At 38.1% G+C, this 20,374-nt stretch overlaps 1 protein-coding gene across 1 annotated transcript in view; it reads left to right on the forward strand.

Moving 5' to 3' along the window:
• The window catches only part of CADPS2 (calcium dependent secretion activator 2), a 524,381-nt gene that overhangs the window by 234,682 nt on the left and 269,325 nt on the right, over positions 1 to 20,374 (forward strand). The gene's annotated exons all lie outside the window — the stretch shown is intronic.

A 20,374-nucleotide genomic window follows, 5' to 3' on the forward strand; every position in this document is an offset into this window, starting at 1 on the left:
GGTACGCGGGCCTCTCACTGTTGTGGCCTCTCCCGCTGCGGAGCACAGGCTCCGGACGCGCAGGCTCAGCGGCCATGGCTCACGGGCCCAGCCGCTCCGCGGCGTGTGGGATCCTCCCGGACCGGGGCACAGACCCTTGTCCCCTGCATCGGCAGGCGGACTCTCAACCCCTGCGCCACCAGGGAAGCCCCTCTTTTTCACCTTTAACAGACTCCTCCTTTCTGTTTACCATCTCAGTTTGTGGTACCTTTACATTAGAGCGGTGGCCAAAGCAGAAATGTGGGCATTCATCATTTCTTTCTCTTTCTGATCCCCACATCTAAATCCTATTGATTCTGCTTCCGTAATGCCCAACCAATCTCACTCTCTTCCCACATCTTCATTGCCAACACCTCTGTTTGGGCCGTTGCTGACATTACTTCAGAAGCCTCTATTTGGTCTCCCTACCTCGGTTCTTTCCTTTACTTCAGTCCAGTTTCTAAAACGCAAATCTGATTATGTCCTTTCCCTCAACATTTTTTAGTAACTTTCCTTTGCACTCTGGATGAAGTCTGGCCTGCAAGACTCTACATCTACCTGACTGCCACTTACCACTCCACCCCACCTCTTACCTCTTGCCAGCCACAGTGTTTCCAAGCAGGAGGCTGTTACATTTTTACAGGAGCAGTTTTCATCAGTGGAACTATCCCTTCTATCACAGGTTAGTTAGCTTTCATAGCTTCTGCCCATATGCATTTTAAAATGCCCCTAACGGGGAGGTACCATCCCTGGGGAGAGCCACTGTCTGTTCTCACCCATGGCCTGCCTACCTTTCATTCTGCACCTAGCTGCCTATCTTTTACTTTTCTTCCTTGAAGGCTCAGTTTAGGGTGCTCTGCTCTGTGAAGCTGTCCTGAACCCCTGTCCCCCATTTCCCTAAGGCAGCTTCCTTAGCACCTATGTATAGTCTGGAACTCTGTGTTGTAATTGCCTCTGTATGCTGCTCCCCCAAAGCTGTGAGCCCCCTAAAAGGCAGAGGCCAGGTCTCGTTCAGCCTTGTGTTCCCACTCTCCGGCTCAGTGACTGACCTCTATCTGATGAAGCATTTGACCTCAAATAATGGACAATAAAATTCTCTTGACTCTATTAAGCATCGGTGAGAGTAATTCAGCCATATGAAGGACACTTTTAACAAAAATAAGACATGCAAATAAAACAGCCTTCTGAGTCTGAATGGACTTAAGAGCAACTGGGAGCCAGTTGTCACCTTAATTTCCACCCACTACACAGTGAAATACAGTCTCTGCTGAGTGACAGCGTACAAATCATTTTCTGTGGCCCAGATCTTCACGAATTACAACTAACACAACACGGCCGTCCCATCTTGCATATCCAGAACGTTGGTGCAGTGACAAAAGTGTTATATATAAAGAAAATCTCCTCTGTAAGTCAAGTGGAATTTCTCGGAGAATAGGCCCCTTACATTTAAGCTGGAATTGTAAAATTCTTTAAAGCTATTATAATATGCTAATTTTTTAAAGCATAGATGGGTACTTTGCAAAAAGACATCTTTGTACCAAAGGTAGAATATTTTTACTTAACCAGATACACAACTGTGCTTGTTTCCACTTAAAAATTTTCCAGCCACATTGTTTACTTCTAACTTTTGCATATGTAAATAAGGATTAACAAAGCAGCAGCTAAAAATATACGCATATAGGTAATAAAGAAAAAGGAAGTTGCAGTTCCAAAATAACTAAATGTCTAACCAGGCAACTAAATTCCACCTGGTTTGTAAATACATATGACTTTGGTGATCAGAGGACCCAGGTGTTTCGTCTTCTAAAAACATATTATTCCCTGTAAAAGTGTTAAGAGTAAAAGCCAAACCTGGCTTTACACAAGTTCTGTGTGCTTCCACTGAAACTGTGACAGATGTATTTTACTTGGTTAAATTGGAATATGATCCACAGTTTTGTGATTCTTCTTAAGTTATAAACATATCAGACATATGATGTGATTGGTTAAGTTAGTGTTTGTGTGGTATTCGAAGGGAAATTGGAGACAAAGTCTTTTTTGATCTTTAGTATTTGCTTTTATAATATGTACAAATAGACTCTGCCTCCGTATTTCATTTTTATTTCAGGGGAAGACTTTAGTGAATATAAGTGCTCTATCAGATTCACCTCGTAGAGAAAATTATGATTACTACTTAAGCAGTCAGGTAGCATTTAATTCTTGTGACATATTCTGTACTAATTCTGTACTTAAGCAGGGCACAGGTGCAGTGATGATAGGATAAGAAACGTGTACCCAAAAAGACAAGTGGAAAAATACCACAAAATCATTTCGTTCAAGCACCAAAAAGAGCTTAAATAAATTTAAGCTCTTAAAAACTAAATGAAATGTTTATTGAATAAATTAGCAAAACACACATGTTACTCATTAACAAATTTTGCCTAAAGAAAGTTCCACATCTTCACAGTTGGCTAAGACAGAGATTGGGTAAGAAATGGACAGTAGTCTCAGGTAAACACTTAAAAAGCATACGTGTGTTGTTTATCAGCCGTGACAGTTCTGATACGTAGAAATTCACTTATTTGAGAATCTTCCTGGACCACTATAAATATATTAAAATTACTGGCAATATTACTTTAGTTAAATGTAATGTTATATTTTAAAATACAAAAGTGGCTTTCAGATTCAGATGATTGCTCTTATTTAACAGCATCCCCCCACCTTGAGTTGGTTGTGTTATCCATAGAACTGTGTGTCTGTAAACATGAAATATTTTCTATATTTTTTGTATATATTAATGGAAGTCTGATCTAAAGCTCTGGTGCATGCAACTTGTGCAGTTGTCCGATGTGGCAGTAATTAAAGAAACTCAGCTCCTGATCTCAGTTCTCCTTCCATGTAAGTTGGCCCTGCACATCTGTGGGTTCCACATCCGCAGCTTCAGCCAACGGCACTAGGTCTGCATTTGGTCGAATCAGCGGATGTGGAACCCGCCAGATACCCAGGGCCGACTGTACCTATGACATTTTATATGAGGGGCTTGAGCATCCATGGATTTTGGTATCTGAAGGGGATACTGGAACCAATCTCCTGCAGATACCAAGAGACAACTATATAGCTCAGTAAAATATACTATCAGCCAAACTTGGTCATTCAACTGCTGTGAATCACTTCATAGTCCTTTGAGAACTGGTTAGAATAAAGTATATGGTATCTTTCATTCATTCAACAAACAGTTATTGAGTCGCTCTGTGCTAAGTGCCACACAGGTACTGGGTTTGAAGTGATGACTAAAATCAGAAATGGCTAGTAAATAAAAATAAAATAAAAATTAAAAATAAAAAAAGAAAAGAAAGAGCTATTGCCAGTGGTGCTTGAAGTCTAAAGCAGGGAGACACCCTGTTCTGTGTACAGGAACGCATAATTACAAACTGAGTTAACTGCTTTGAAGAAAAGGAATCTGATCCTAGGCAAATATATATGACACAGTAATGTTACTTACTTGGGGGATTGTCCAGTGCTGCAAATGGAGTTGGCTAGGGAAGTCTTTTTGAGAATGTAATCCTTGAGCTCTCAACAGAAGGACAAGTAGTAGTTAATCGGATGATGGCAGAGGATCAGGGGACAACTAGGAATCTATACTAATGAAGGAACAGGCAAGTTCAGCTGCCCTATGGCGGGAACCTTCTGGATGGGCAGAGACTGGGGTTAGAATGGTTGACATGAGGCCTGAGGCATAGCTAAGGGCCGGGTATGCCCAACCTTGAGAGCCATGGTAAGGATATTAATCTTCATTCTGGTGTCTTTGTTTCCTTATCTTAAATTTTTTCTTTTACCCTTTCCCGTCTTCTATGGTAGAAACCTCAGTGTACTTCAGAGTTTTTGCTTCTGTTCATAAACATAGACTTGCTTGCTTAGTAGGATTTTTCTAGGGAAAATCAAAAGGAACTGCTTTCATATTCTGGAGTTTGGTGGGAAAGAACCATTTGTAAGGATAGCTCATGTGTAAAACAGCAGTATCTTCTCTCATCATTGCTGGAAGTGAGTTAATCATTCACGAGTAGTTACTCCAGCTCTGTAGCTGGGTAAAGACCACCACAGATTTTCTAATCATGCTTCTCAGGCTACCTTAGCCCTGTTCTCCTGTACTCTTTTTCCTGGTTTATCGTTTTCTGATTTTCCCATCCGTAGTTGACTCTTTTGGGTTGCACCAAATCTGCATCATCTGCCCATTCCTTCCAGTGCCATGTGCTGCTCTGTGTGTACCACCACATCCCTACTACTTGATTTGGCCTGTTTCTTGACTCTGTCATTCTGGTCAGCTCATCTCTGTAGCCATTCTTTACATTTTACCATATCTCCACCATTTGAAGGTAAGACTGTTGCTAACCATAGTAGCTCAAGGACAGAATGAATGAAGGAAAAAATGAAAATGAAAAATCCCAAGCCTGCCTCTGCACATGCCAACCAAAATGGGGGAGAGACCTGCCAGATGGTTTTGAATCTTAAGAAATTCTTCTCTAGGCTAGATTACCCACTGATATGTTGATGACAAAAGCTTCACCTGGACTATCAGGTTCTTAGCCTGACCAAGATAAGCACCAGCTTTGTACTGTTACAAAGTACTATAGGACTGGAATTTTCATTTTATTTTGTTTCAGAATTTCCTCCAAATGGAACCTGTAAAGATTTAATAAGGATTCTAGGAATTCCAAATTCCTTAGTCTATATCTTAGACTTGGATGCAACATTCCCCAAAGTGCTTCCTGCCTCGAAATTGGGTACCATGACTGTGTGAAAATAACTGTGCCTTACTCTCACAGACTAAGGGGCACAGAAAGCCAAAACATGCATCAGCCATGTTTTCTCGAGCTAATTCAGCACTGATGGACTTTCCAGGAGTCAAAGAGCTATCAGCAAAAACTGCATCCCCACCTAATCTGGATAAAACCTGTGGTGTTTCAGGACCTGTCTTCTGTCGTAGTTGATGTATTCGCTGCTGCTTCCCGCTGAAAACAGAATGTACGATCACTCTCGGGGCTGCTTTCCCTTCAGAGAAACGGGTATGAGGAAGCAGTCGGGAATTGCTCACTTGGATCTCTGTCCTGACATCAGGAGAATAGGGTGCTCGGGTGAATTGAGAATAGTCAATTATTTATTTTCTAATTTTCTAACTTCTAATTTTCATGACATTATGATAGGTGTTTTCTTATTGATTTCATTTATTCTTCTGAATCCTTGTCAGGGAGGACTTACTACTATTCCTTTTTTCTAGGTAAGAGAATGTATCCTCAAAAAGTTTACATGCATGATTTAACTCAGCTTTTCAAGCCCAGTCCTCTTAGAGTACAAATTTTGTATTTTTTTTTTTAACACATCATCATCTTCTCTCTTGAATATGTAATGTATGCTTGTTATGTACAGAGCACAGTGGTGGTTGCAGTGAGGGGTCTAGCTGTTGTTGCTGAGACAAATCATAAACGTAGAAGGATAATGCAGTAGGGGGGAGACTTTGGTCTTAATGTGGAGGCCACTATGTACCTTTAATCTGTACTATATAGTATTTGTTTGTTTCACGCTTCTCCCTTTCCCACAAGCTATGTCCCTGGATGCTGTAGTCTGTTTTCTTTCATCTTCGTATTTTAAACATTCATCCCTACAATGGTCACATACTAGGTGCTTATTAAATATCATTCTAGAGGTTGCACAAATGAGGCAAGAATTAAACTGTCATTATTAAAATGTTTCCTCAAGTGCCAGTTAGGTAAGTTATGGAGAAACATAAATCACTTTCACTCCTTTAAAACTTTAACAGAGTTCCCGTTGTCTCGTAAGTGTCAAACATTTTTTTCAAAAAAATCAGTTTAAATGTCCTTAATTTTTAAAAGCATGTCTGCGTTGCATTTACGTTCTAAAGTATCACAAAATTAAGTAGTCACCGGCCATCAGAAATCACCAGCTAATGGGGATTTCTTTTCCTGAGTAACACAGGGTAGGTCTCATAGGATCTAGAAGCACCAAGTGCCAGCAGTGACTGTGTACTGTGAAAATTACCAGATCCGGCTCCTTGACCAGATTCCTCCTGAGTCTTTCTGTGATGTCCTCCGGGCAGTGGACTGGAGTACAAGTACTCTACTGATGCTCTCGGGGCTGGTTTGGGCCCTGCCATGTTTTGCATGCTTTAGATCTGCTTGTTTCAGCTCCTTACATCATGCTCTTGTTGAGTGCTTGTTGCTTTTGGCTGTCTTCTTAACCCCCTCAGGATGGTCCCAGGTGACTCCTACCCTCTCTGGAATCTGAGATGTTGGTATAGTTCAGAGACTTCTGTTGTTCCCAAACAACTCTTGCACTTGGAAAATCTTTTTATTTCACATAAATAGTCATTTAGGAATGAAAAAAAAAAGTAGTTTTATCTGCAGGGAGACCCCAGGAGGGATTTTTCTAGGAGAAAACAGCCTGTGTAGATGATTCAGTCTGCTGTTTCCCTTTCAACCCCCCTGACCCCCACCCGATGTTACTGCTTGAAGACACAACCAAGGGTCTTTTACCTTTGGAGCAGCTAGAAACAGCTGAGGAGCATTTACTTTCAAATGTAAGTCATTAAGAATGGGATGCACTAACATTATATTACTTTAGCAATTCCAAGGCCTTCACATTAAAAAATATATAAAGCAGAATATTTTCATGCCCATATTGTCTAGCCCCAAAGAACATTAACCCCTGCTTGAAATTCTGTCAAATTAAAGAGTAATCATTGGAAGATCTGGTAAAGCAAGCACCAGCTGACCCTTGAAAAACATGGGTTTTGAACTGCATGGGTCCACTTATACGTGAATTTTTTCACTGGTAAATACTACAGTACTGCGCCATCTGAGTTGGTTGAATCCACAGAGTGTGTATAGGGAGGGCTGACTGTAAATTATACTTGGATTTTCGACTACACAGAGGGTCAGCACCCCAACCCCTGTGTTGTTCAAGGGTCACCTGTACTAGTAACTGATGGACACTCCAACTTACGAATAGCAGTATGCTGTACTGATTAGTGATAATTATAACCTAGTATTTGGAAACAGTATAGTTTAAATTTCTTTTTATCTTTAAAGGATAATGCATGAATTCTATGACATTTGAAAGTTTTTTTTTTAATTCCATCTTATATAACACATCCACCTTTTATTTTCATGTCAAAAAAACAGGAAAAAATCAGACTGATGTTCTCACATAAGCCTCAGAGTTATGGGTATGAGAACAGTATGAACATACATTGGTAAATTTCTGTAGTGGTTTATGCAGTATGTTCTCATTTTTACACCATTGCATTTTATTATTTAAACCCTTTTCTAGGGATTTATATGTGTAAAATGGACTTTATGCTTTAAAGTTAATTTATCTTCTATATCAATTATTTAGCCTGTCTTTCTAAATATAAGTTCTTAAAAATCTTGATTTCCAGCTTATAAAAAGTTACTTTTGGGTGCTTTCTTGACCAAGTAAAATTGTAATGCAAGACGTGACAAATGGTTCTCTTTAAAATTAGATGCTTCAAGCTAATGTCTCTGAACTACCTTGCTCTGGGGGAGAAAAAAAAAATGCGTATGAGAGATTATATCTTCTGTCTTTTCTGAAACCCGATTTTGTGCTAACATGCTTGTTAGACTTGTTCAGAAGAAAATGGTTCAAATATAATGATTTCTGTACTCTGGATATGGAAGTTTAATGGCATTGAATAACTTCATAAATGAAATGCAGACTTTAGAGGAGAATTTTATCCTGTTATTCTTGAGGCATTACCAATCTTGAGAGCAACAAAATGGAGCTGTCTCTTTGAAGGCAAGCGGAAACATCCAGTAGAGGGTAAGAGCCAGAATGAAGGTGAAGCCCATAGCGTTTTTCTTTCATTATGAAAGTGATCATTACCCATCCCGAGTCATCCCCAAATATTGTTCTACCTTAAATCGCAAGATACCATCCCAGGATTTCTTCATTGTCATGTTGAAGAAACAGATAACTTTGTATTGTCTTTTCATCATAATAAAAAGGTTTTAGTGTGGTGTTTGTGAAAGCTCCTCCCAAAGCTTAGAGTGATCAAACTTAGTTACTTTAAAGGATATTTTTTATTTCTTCTATTAAGATTTGCGTCATGTCAGCATTTTGACTGTACATTGTCTTTAAAAGAAAGATTAAAGATAACGTGCAAAAATGCGTTAAGATCCAGACTACTGTCTCTCCTTTCCAGATTGGTCTTTTATTAATCATCCTTTCTTTTCTCCCCCCTCTACCCTCATTCTCCATTGTTCTTCTCTTTTCCACCCCTACTTTCTTTCTCCCCCACCTCTTTCTCTTCCTGTTTCTTTTTTTCTCCTTTGTCGTGTTTTGCTATTAGTTGATATCTCTCTCTAGTTTCTGATATTGTCTGGATTTTAATGTTGCCGTTTTATGAAACTGATTAAAATCTTAACGTTCAAATCTATCAGTTTTTTCCAGGTAGGTATCATTTTGCTTAGTAAAGCTAAAGGAATACTACTGTGGATCCTAAGAGTAATAGTTAGCATTCTGTATGCACTTTCTGTGTGACAGGTGCTGTGCCACTATGAGTATTAATATGAATTGTCTTCATTTATACAACAGTTTTATGCGGGAAGTGTTAGTTATGACAGAGTTGCTTACCTGGAGTCCCTTTGCACATTGGAATTGGTGTTTGAGCCCACAGACTGTCTCTGGGACGTGTGCTCTTTAGCCCTGTCTCACTACCACTGTTACTCCACTGAGGCAAGAGCTCAGATACTGGTTCAGATGGGTTTTTTTTTTTCGTCAATCTGTTTTTTCCCCCTCACATCTTTATATGAAACTCTTTAGAACAATGCTGTGACGCTTGTCATTAATTTCATTAAGGTTGTTGTATTTCACAGATAGCTATGCAGAATAATTCCTTTGGTTTTGTTGAAAGGATACAGTAGTATATTATGATGTCTTAAATGGAAATGCGATTTGTTGAATAAATGTTATCCTCATGGCCTAGGAAGTTATATCATAATTTTATTCATTACCACAGTATTGCCTTGGGCATATTATTAACCTCTGCATTTCAATTTAGATATCTCAGATTGAAATATCAAATACTTTTAAAGTATGTCAACTGTCATGACAATAAGTAAGGCAACTTTTATAAACATTATTGATCACCTAACTTAAACTAATTCCATTAAATATATAGAAAATTGTTTTAAAATATACTCAGTATGTTTTTAAGGGAAGAAATTTAAATCTGCTCTACAGATTAACTATTAAAATTGAAGGGGAGGGGTGTTTGTTTGTAATAAAAGTTTGAAATTCTATCCAGTAATCTTGGGTTTTGTGTTACAATGCATTATTTTCAAATCTGGAGTTCTAATTACAGTAGCTATTTGTGACAAGTGTTATGTAATACATAGATACATTTCTTATGAATCAAACTTTTTAATTACTTAGGAAACCTTTAATATTTAAGAACATAGACGATGTCTTGGAATTCTGTCCTTGATCTTTTGTTTTTAATATTGTTGTAAAAACAACTGAATATACAGAAAGACTTTTTTGTAGTATTTCTTGTAATAGTTAAAACTGGAAGCAATCTTAGGATCCATTCACAGAATAGTGGTTGAATAAATGATGACATAGCCATACAAGGGGAATGCTTGACAAGTCTTAAAAATGGTATAAATCCACGTACTGATGCATAAAGAATACGTAGTGTTATATGAAAGTACAAGTTATGGAACAATTTAAATTGTTAGAAATAAGTTAGAAATAAGTATGCACTTAGGTACACACACAAGCATATGGATACATATATGGACCTAGACTTGTAAGATACAGGTCCCCATTATCATGGAGTTTTAATGGGTACCTTTCACAAGTTCATTCATTGTCATAGCTTCTACCATCTCTATGTTAATAATTCTCAAGTCCGTATCTTCATTTGCAGCTTTTTAGCAAAAGTCCAGACCTGAGTTTCCAGCAGCCTATTGCAATCATTTAAATTTTTCAAATAAGTCCCTCTCTTAGTTTTGACTGGTAAATGACATCACCAGTCATCCAAATTCCCATGAAGATGTAGTTATCTTCACCATTCTTCCATTAATCTTTGGCTTAAGTCCATCAGTTTTGGATAAAACTCTGAAACACTTGGGCCCTGGGAAATGACTTAGAAATGTTGAACTTTTAAAATTTGAAGATCTGTTCTTCCAAAAATGTCTTCTGTTTAAAAAGAGCTTTCCATGAAACTCTCTTATTACTTGCTCATATTAATCAAATGCTATATTTTAAAGCATTTATACAGTGCTTAACAATTTTTAAAATGCTTTCAGTGTTTTCTTATTTAATTTATATTCATGTAATTAATAATCAGGCTATTTGTAATGCTTTTTAAATTAATCCCCATTTAAAATAATTCAATTAAAAATATAGTCCTGTGTATTTGTAATAGTGAGGTCTTGTATCTGCTTGGTATATTTTATACGTCCTATTAATGTACCTATTTTACACACACATCTATTTCAGAGTGATTTTAGAATACTCATGGCCATGATGAGTGGGACAATAGCTGATAGAAATATACCAACAGATTCAGGCAAGGGGTATAGGTTTCTTTATGTAAGTAAAGCATGCTAGAGCTCACCTGCATAAAGACAGCTGCACAAGCAGAGACACAGCTGTTTGCCCTCAGTCAACCAGGCAAATTTCCCTGGCATCCAGTCCCCAAGAAGGCACATGTCTGTAGATGATAACTCTTTGAAACTCTTGTGGGTACAACATACCATCAGGCCTTCCTCATGAACTCACTGCATCCCATTCTCAAGCATCTTATTCCTTCTTGGTCCTTGGAGCTTGTGAAGAAAGCCCAACTACCTTGTCACCAAATATGAGTAATTGAAAATAACTCAAAACAATCCTGACTGTTCATCATGAATTGGGTGAATCCAAATCGAGTTTCTTGGGCAAATTCCCTATAGGACAGCAGAAAGAGACCTCAGACCTATTTGAAATCAATTGCAGAAAACTTGGAAATGTTTTCTACTTTCCAAGAGAGTATCTAAGTCAGCGCTACCAAATATCTGATGTTTGGATGTTTATCAACCGAAACTTTTATTTAGGCAAAGACTGTTGGATGAATGTTGCATCATTTTAATCTTAAAATGCCTAAATTATGAAAATGATAACTTATCTATAGTTGGATTGTTTGGTTAAGTAATTGCAGCATGGAAGATCTTAAGAATTATATGTGATTCTTTAAAGACTGATCTCTACCTCTGTAGTTGGATCCTTATTTAATGTTTTTATTATAAAATTAGTGATGTATTTGAATTATGTCACTGATTTTTGATCATTTTAATAGCTCAACTTTTGTAATAGAATTAAAGGTAATTTGGTGAAGACTTTATTTTAAAAAGCGGTCACTAGATTGGAAATAAGGCAAAACTATCATTGGAAAAAAAGGGTTTGTAAATTTCCTATATAACAGCAATAGTCAGACAGTATAAAGGAAATAGATTCCGTAGAATTGCAAAATAAGAAATACAATTGACCCTTGAACAACATGGGTTTGAACTGCATAGGTCCACTTACATGTGGATATTTTTCAACAGTAAATCCTCCCGTACTGCACAGTAAGTGGTTGGTTGAATCTGCAGATGGAGAGGAGTTGCGGATACAGAGGTCAACTATAACTTATATGGGGATTAACCCCCATATTGTTCAAGGGTCAACTGTACTATAAAATGAGTTCAACAAGGAATGCGTGAGACCTACGTAGAAGAAGAAAAAAAAGTCTTCACCAAGAAATATCAGAACAGATTTTAGTTAATGGAGACCTCCCTTTTTCTTGAATAGAAATATAATTTGAAAATGTCTATTGTTTTCTTGTTCTAACAGATATCTTATGAAGCTGTAATAATTAAAACAGAATAGCACAGCTCAGGAGATAGATATTTAGGACAGAAAATTCGAAACCAAACTCAAGTTTATATAACAGTAAATATATTTGACTTTTAAACGAAATGAGATTGGGATAAAAGGAAAAGTGAAACTGAAATTTAATATCACTACTAAATTTCAGGCAACTTGACGATTTAAACTGTGGAAATGTGTGAAAGAAATATAGGTTAATATTCATATAATCTTTGGTTAAGAAGAAACTTTTAAAGTCGGATGTCAACATCAGAGACTATAAATCAAATTGATAGAATTAGCTACCTAAAACTTTTAAACTATACATTTTTTAAACTTATTTTTTATTTTTTTAAAATTTTTATTGGAGTATAGTTGATTTACAATGTTGTGTTAGTTTCAGGTGTACAGCAAAGTGAATAAGTTATACATATATATGTAGAGCCACTCTTTTTTAGATTCTTTGCCCATATAGGCCATTAGAGTATTGAGTAGCGTTCCCTGTGCTATACAGTAGGTCCTTATTATGTGTTTTATATATAATGTATATATGTGAATCCCAATTTCAAAGTCATATATGAGTTAAATAGAAAATAACCAAGTGTGACAATATTTGCCATATGTATGGAAACAGTTAATGTCTATCTTACAAAGAGATTTTAAAAATCACCAATTGATAGAAAGCCTGCTAAGAGAGAAATGGACCATGGTAATAAAAAGGCAAGTCAGAAATGCAGATGACTAATAAAGAGAAAGTGCTAGACCTCAAAAGTAATTTAAAAGTACAATTTAGAGCCCTGTTCAGTTCTGTATGATTTGGTTTATTGTTTATATTTGAGTTTATATGTCTGTCTCCCCTACTACTCTGAGTTTACTTAGTACAGGATCTGTTGTCTTGATATTTTTTGAATGCCCACTACCTTTCCCAATACCAGTCACATAGTTGGCTAGATAGAACAATGAAGAGATAGATGATGGATGAAGTAATTTTTTGAGTTACATATATCTTTAACTCGTTACTGCTGGTTATAATGAGGAATATAGACTGAGACTGCTTTTAAGTTCCTAGCTTCTGTAATCATGGTGCATTATGTGGTCACAATGAATAAGAATTTTGAGTTAAGGGATTTGAATGGTTTTTGACATAACTGCTCATGGTTTTCAACATACTTTAAAACAGATATGCTATTAACTTCTGAGAATTCTTTCCGATCACAATATAAATCTAGTTCTCTAACTTCTCTGAGGCCGTGGGAGGTATCTAGCTGTTAAGAATGCAGGGCAGGGGTGGAGAGAGATACGTTACAGAATAGAATAATAAAAATGTTTATTGTCTATAATCTTCTGTTAGAATATGTTTCAAGAGGCTAGACTTTGGTTGCTGACACTAGAATACGTCTGGCACACACAAGGTACTCATCATTTTTTTTTGAATGAATAAAAGGCCCTGATTCAGTTTTGTGTCCCCTCTTTTTTTCTCTTTTTTAAATAAATACATCATGCATGGTTGTACATCACCTTCATAACTGTCATAGGTAGCAGCAAAATATTCCATTGTGTGCCATGTAATTTACATAATCCTTCCCCTAATATTAGATATTTAAGTTGCTTGCTTTTGCTATTATACCTAATGCTATAGGGAATATGTTCCTGCTTATACTTTTAATAATAAACACATGATTATTTTGTTAGGATAAATTCCTAGAAATAGTCTTACTGGATGAATAAATTGAACATATATTTTGGCTCCTGATACAAATTTCCAGCATACTTTATTTATTAGCAAATACATAAATAAAGTCAGTTATTTCAGTTGTATATGAGCTACCCTGTTTTCATAGCCACGAAGTCCTGCAGGTGCTTTGTAGATATTTTATTGGTTGGAAGATTTGCATTGGAAGTCTTAATCCTCATAAATAATACATTCACAGATGTAGAAGAAGGCAGTGTATTTTGAATCAAAGCAAATTGACAGCAAGGGTAGTGTATTCTTTCATCACATAATACAGAGAAAATAGTAAGATGATAACTAGTATTAATTCCTGAAAGTGTTTAAACATGCCAATTAAGTAGAAAACAAGGAAATATCATGGTGAATATTGAAGATAGGCCTATTTTTCCTTTCTTCCCTGACTTTTTTGGTGGAGGGGGAGGGAGACTTTGGTTTTTAATTCATTCGTTACAGAATTCATAAGCATGTTTTAACTGTACATATCTTTTTAACTTATTTGTCAGAGGAGAAATTATCAAGGTGATGCCAGTTTGCTTGTGTCCTACAATGTTGGAATATATAAGGACTGTTAAGTGTCACCATATTTATATTCATGCACCCTTTAAAACTGCACATTTTTGTCAAATGTCCGTAAAAACGTAGACCTCTAGCTGTTAGTTAGGATCTGCAGTATCCTTGTGCCTCAGCTTCTCCCTGCCTGAAAGCATATTGTTTAAGCTTTCCTCATTTCACAGGAGTTGGCCATTAGCAATCCATACTCTACATACAGAGTTCCTGGACCTTGTTTGTAGGTAAATGTACTCTTGTGGATTGCCTATCAGGCCTCTGATATTCATCTGTTTCCTGCCTTCATTGGCATACTGGTTTTGAGAATGGATACCCTGGATTCCCTTCCAAGTTATAGATTACTAAAGATTTCTCATAAATTTTAACTCTTTGTTTTCTAATAAATTACTGTCTCTACTTCGAATATATTGATTAGATTCCTTGTCTGACTTCTCTAAGCTTGCCTGTACCTTATCACCATTCCTAGCATAGTGTTAGTCCTCTAATTTTACAAAAGTCTGATGGTTGAAAAGTAATCATGACCTTGGGATTGTGAAAAAATAAACTGTTCATACTTAAAGGGCATGGTTACTATTGAACACTTTACATCACCAAAAAGGACACCAAAAGTTGACAAAATACAAAGGGAAATTGACAAAAATTTCAATTTTGGTGGGAGACCTCCATACTTACACCTTGCTATATAAGGGATACCAAAAATCATCAAGGATAAAATAGATTTAAATAGCACAGTAGAGGAGGGACCTTCAAGATGGCGGAGGAGTAAGACGTGGAGATCACATTTATCCCCACAGATACATCAAAAATACATCTATATGTGGAACAACTCCCACAGAACACCTACAGAATGCTGGCAGAAGACCTCAGACTTCCCAAAAGGCAAGAAACTCCCCATGTACCTGGGTAGGGCAAAAGAAAAAAGAAAAAACAGAGACAAAAGAATAGGGACGGGACCTGCACCAGTGGGAGGAGCTGTGAAGGAGGAAAAGCTTCCACACACTAGGAAGCCCCTTCGCGGGCGGAGACTGGGTGGCGGAGGGGGGGGAGCTCCGGAGCCGCGGGGGAGAGCGCCGCAACGGGTGCGGAGGGCAAAGCGGAGAGATTCCCGCACAGAGGATCGGGGCCGACCGGCACTCACCAGCCCGAGAGGCTTGTGTGCTCACCCGCCGGGGCGGGCGGGGCTGGGAGCTGAGGCTCGGGCTTCTGTCAGAGCACCGGAAGAGGACTGGCGTTGGCGGCGTGAACACAGCCTGAAGGGGGCTAATGCGCCACAGCTAGCTGGGAGTCCGGGAAAAAGTCTGGAGCTGCCTGAGAGGCAAGAGACCATTGTTTCAGGGTGTGTGAGGAGAGGGGATTCCTTTCCTGTCTGCCCATAGAAGGCAGAACACTGCCTAAATGAGTTCCAGAGATGGGCACACGAGCCGCGGCTATCAGCTTGGACCCCAGAGACGGGCATGGAACGCTGACGCTGCTGATGAAGCCACCAAGAAGCCTGTGTGCGAGCACAGGTCACTATCCACACCCCCCCGGGAGCCTGTGCAGCCCGCCACTGCCAAGGTCCCGTGATCCAGGGACAGTTTCCCCGAGAGAACACACGGCGTGCCTCAGGCTGTTGGAATGTCATGCCAGCCTCTGCCGCTGCAGGCTCTCCCCGCATTCCAATTATAACTACCATACCCCTCCCTCCCCTGGCCTGAGTGAGCCAGAGCCCCCGAATCATCTGCTCCTTTAAACCCCTGCTGTCTGAGCGAAGAACAGACGCCCTCTGGCGATCTACACTCAGAGGCGGGTCCAAATCCAAAGCTGAACCCCAGGAGCTGTGCGAACAAAGAAGAGAAAGGGAAATCTCTCCCAGCAGCCTCAGGAGCAGCGCAGTAAAACTCCACAATCAACTTGATGTACCCTGCATCTGTGGAATACCTGAATAGACAACGAATCATCCCAAATTGAGGAGGTGGACTTTGGGAGCAGCTGTAGACCTGGGGGTTGCTGTCTGTGACTGACTTGTTTCTGATTTTTATGTTCATCTTAGTATAGTTTTTAGCGCTTGTTATCATTGGTGGATTTGTTTGTTGGTTTGCTTGCTCTCTTTTTTTTCTTTTATTATTTTTAATACTTTTATTCTATTTTATTATTTTTTCTTTTGTTTTTCTCCCTTTTGTTCTGAGCCGTGTGGCTAACAGGGTCTTGGTGCTCTGGCCTTGTGTCAGGCCTGAGCCTCTGAGGTGGAAGAGCTGAGTTCAGGACACTGGTCCACCAGAGACCTCCCGGCCCCACATAATATCAGTCGGCGAGAGATCTCCCAGAGATCTCCATCTCAACGCTAAGATGCAGCTCCATCCAATGGCCAGCAAGCTCCAGTGCTCGATGCCCTATGCCAAACAACTAGCAGGACAGGAACACCACCCCACCCATTAGCAGAGATGCTGCCTAAAATAATACTAAGATCACAGACACCCCAAAACATACCACTAGACTCAGCCCTGCCCACCAGAACACAGGCACCAGTCCCCTCCACCAGGAAGCCTACACAAGCCACTGAACCAAACGTACCCACTGGGGGCAGACACCAAAAACAATGGGAACTATGAACCTGCAGCCTGCGAAAAGGAGACCCCAAACACAGTAAGTTAAGCTAAATGAGAAGACAGAGAAACACACAGCAGATGAAGGAGCAAGGTAAAAACCCACCAGACCTAATAAATGAAGAAGAAATAGGCAGTCTACCTGAAAAAGAATTCAGAGTAATGATAGTAAAGGTGATCCAAAATCTAGGAAATAAAATGGAGAAATTACAAGAAATGTTTAACCGGGACCTAAAAGAACTAAAGAGTAAACGAACAGTGATGAACAACACAATAAATGAAATTAAAAATTCTCTACAAGGAATCAGTAGCAGAATAACTGAGGCAGAAGAAAGGATAAGTGACCTGGAAGATAAAATAGTGGAAATAACTACCGCAGAGCAAGATAAACAAAAAAGAATGAAAAGAATTGAGGACAGTCTCAGAGACCTCTGGGACAACATAAAAATGCATCAACATTCGAATTTTAGCAGTCCCAGAAGAACAAGAGAAAAAGAAAGGGACTGAGAAAATATTTGAAGAGATTATAGTTAAAAACTTCCGTAATATGGGAAAGGAAATAGTCAAGTCCAGGAAGTGCAGAGAGTCCCATACAGGAAAAATACAAGGGGAAACACGCCAAGACACATACTAACCAAACTTTCAAAAATTAAACACAAAGAAAATTATTAAAAGCAGCAAGGGAAAAGCAACAAATAACATACAGGGGAATCCCCATAAGGTTAACAGCTGATCTTTCAGCAGAAACTCTGTAAGCTAGAAGGGAGTGGCAGGACATATTTAAAGTGATGAAAGGGAAAAACCTGCAACCAAGATTACTCTACCCAGCAAGGATCTCATTCAGATTTGACAGAAATTAAAACCTTTACAGACAAGCAAAAGTTAAGAGAATTCAGCACCACCAAACCAGCTTTACAACAAATGCTAAAGGAACTTCTCTAGGCAGGAAACTAAAGAGAAGGAAAAGACCTACAATAACAAACCCAAAACAATTCAGAAAATGGTAATAGGAACATACATGTCGATAATTACCTTAAATGTAAATGGATTAAATGCTCCAACCAAAAGACCTAGACTGGCTGAATGGATACAAAGGCAAGACCTGTATATATGCTGTCTACAAGAGACCCATTTCAGACCTAGGGACACATACAGACTGAAAATGAGGGGATGGAAAAGATATTCCATGCAAATGGAAATCAAAAGAAAGCTGGAGGAGCAATTCTCATATCAGACAAAATAGACTTTAAAACAAAGACTATTACAAGAGACGAAGAAGGACACACTCAGAGGTAAAATGCTGAAAATATTCCCTTTAAGAAGAAAGCAGGGGACGTGGGTTCGTGCCCAGGTCCGGGAGGATCCCACATGCCGTGCAGCGGCTGGGCCCGTGAGCCATGGCTGCTGAGCCTGCACGTCCGGACCCTGTGCTCCACAGCGGGAGAGGCCACACAGTGAGAGGCCCGCGTACAGCAAAAAAGAAAAAAGAAAGAAAGAAAGAAAGAAATTCTAGGGAATTATTAACATAAAATCCAAAATCCTAGCTACTTTGGTGGTAGTGTGGAGTAGGTGTGAGAGGAAGATGTGACCACTGCAGACCTGAACAGAGCTCTTCTAATGTCCTGGTACATTTTCCATCTTAACCTGAGCTGTGGGAATATCGATTTTCTTTTTATTGTTATTTACATTGTGTGTATCTCACTTTTAGGCAACTTATATAGGATGTTCACAATAAAATGGTTTTAATGAGTAAATGAGAGACATACCACAGTGAATAAAGATTGAAGAACAGTTGATGCTTGTTTGTCAAGGATCTGAGTTAGTAGGCCGTTTTCTGGAAGTTCATGCGATCCTGGGTGAGCACAGCTCTTTACATATGCAATGTTATTTGTCTTACTGTATCCAACAAAGTGGAACTGGTAACACATTTCCCTTCCTTCAGGTAAAATTACAAGAGGATGAGGGTAAAAGACAAAACTCACCAAGTCCCTCAGTGATGGTTAATAGGGTCAGTCTATATTTTTCTCTTTAGAGAACTGCATATTGGAGTAGATTAGGAATTTCAAATAATCATATAAAACTGTAATAATAGTTTCAAAGGATTTTTGACATTAGAGGAGACAAAATATCATTGATTTAATACACAAAAGAATTCTTATGAAGAGAATTTAGTTTAAAAGATCAGCAAATTCTGTGGAAAACTATTAGGCTGTGTCTACATGACTACTAAAAATCATTGATTTCAATTATAAGAAAATGTCTCCAAAAGTTAGTTTTCCAAATTTAACCACATTACTCAATAAAGAGAAGGGTATGTGATGGGCGACAACTCCGGAGTTGTTATCCAGATCGCCTGACTGTATTCAAGGCTCAAGATTCCACACTCTAAATTAAGAATTGTTCTCTCCTTCCTTATTTTGGTTCTGAATCTATTTTTATTTTTATTCCTATTTTAGCTCTACTTTATCTCAGACCATCTTAATTCTATGAAATGGCAAAAAGATTCTTTGCTAATCAGTTTCTAGAAATCTAAAATAGAAATTAAGTTGCTTTCCGTCCTGGATGAATCTCTCCCTTCCCTCTGAAGTATGACTTTAATTTCAAAAGAACAAACTGCATCTTGATGCAGGTTTCTTCAGTCATTGAAATGACCTCTGCTTTTACTGTTCATGTATCACAGTGTTAAAAATTAAAACTGCTGTGAGAGGAGAAGACATCATGATTATTTAGTTTTTGGTATACTTACCTCAGTTTTCTGTATTTCAGCTTTCTGAATAAGGTTCATAAAATAAAGTTTACAGTGTGGTAAACTGTTTTTTTAAAATAAGAAATTGGTATTTTTATTTGGTTATTTATTTTTAACAGGAATCTTATCTCATTAAATCTCTCTTTTTATTCCTGTTATGTCTGTTTTTCTCAGTGGTATTTTCTTTATGCTGTGCTGAATATCAAGTCTGATCTCAGAATTATGAGAAACATTGATAAGAATTTTTAGTATCAGGTGTGTGGCCATCTAAGTTTGTAAATAGACTAGAATGAGTTGGTATGTGGTAAAGATGAGATGCTATTAATTAAAAGATAAGCCAAGGAAACATGTTATTTTGTTATGATTTGAAAAGCCAGATATCGACAGACTTACTTCATTCTTAGGAGAGTTGTACTGGGAAATTAATGACAAAACACTCCTGTTTTTATGGTGCTTATTTCTTTCCTTTTAACAGGAGCTTTAAAAAATCATATAAAGTAAGGGATGAGATGATTACCTCCACTTTTAAAAATATAAATAAAATATCTAGTGAAGACTTTGTAAGAAGAGATGGTGTGAAATCTTCAGCATGCAAAAATAATTTCTGAGAAACGACCTCTTACACACTCAAACCGTTAACAGTTTTCCCCAGCCATCCGTAAAAATTGTGTTGTAATTTGTGTTTGAATTAATAAAATAGGTTCCAATAGCTATATCTATAATGTTTACCTTTCTTTTAAAATTGAAATATAGTTGATTTACAGTGTTGTGTTAGTTTCAGGTGTACGGCACAGTGATTCAGTTATATATATATATATATAT

This window comes from Lipotes vexillifer, unplaced genomic scaffold, assembly GCF_000442215.2.
Source record: "Lipotes vexillifer unplaced genomic scaffold, Lipotes_vexillifer_v1.1 scaffold618, whole genome shotgun sequence".
Classification (NCBI taxonomy): Eukaryota; Metazoa; Chordata; class Mammalia; order Artiodactyla; family Lipotidae; genus Lipotes; species Lipotes vexillifer.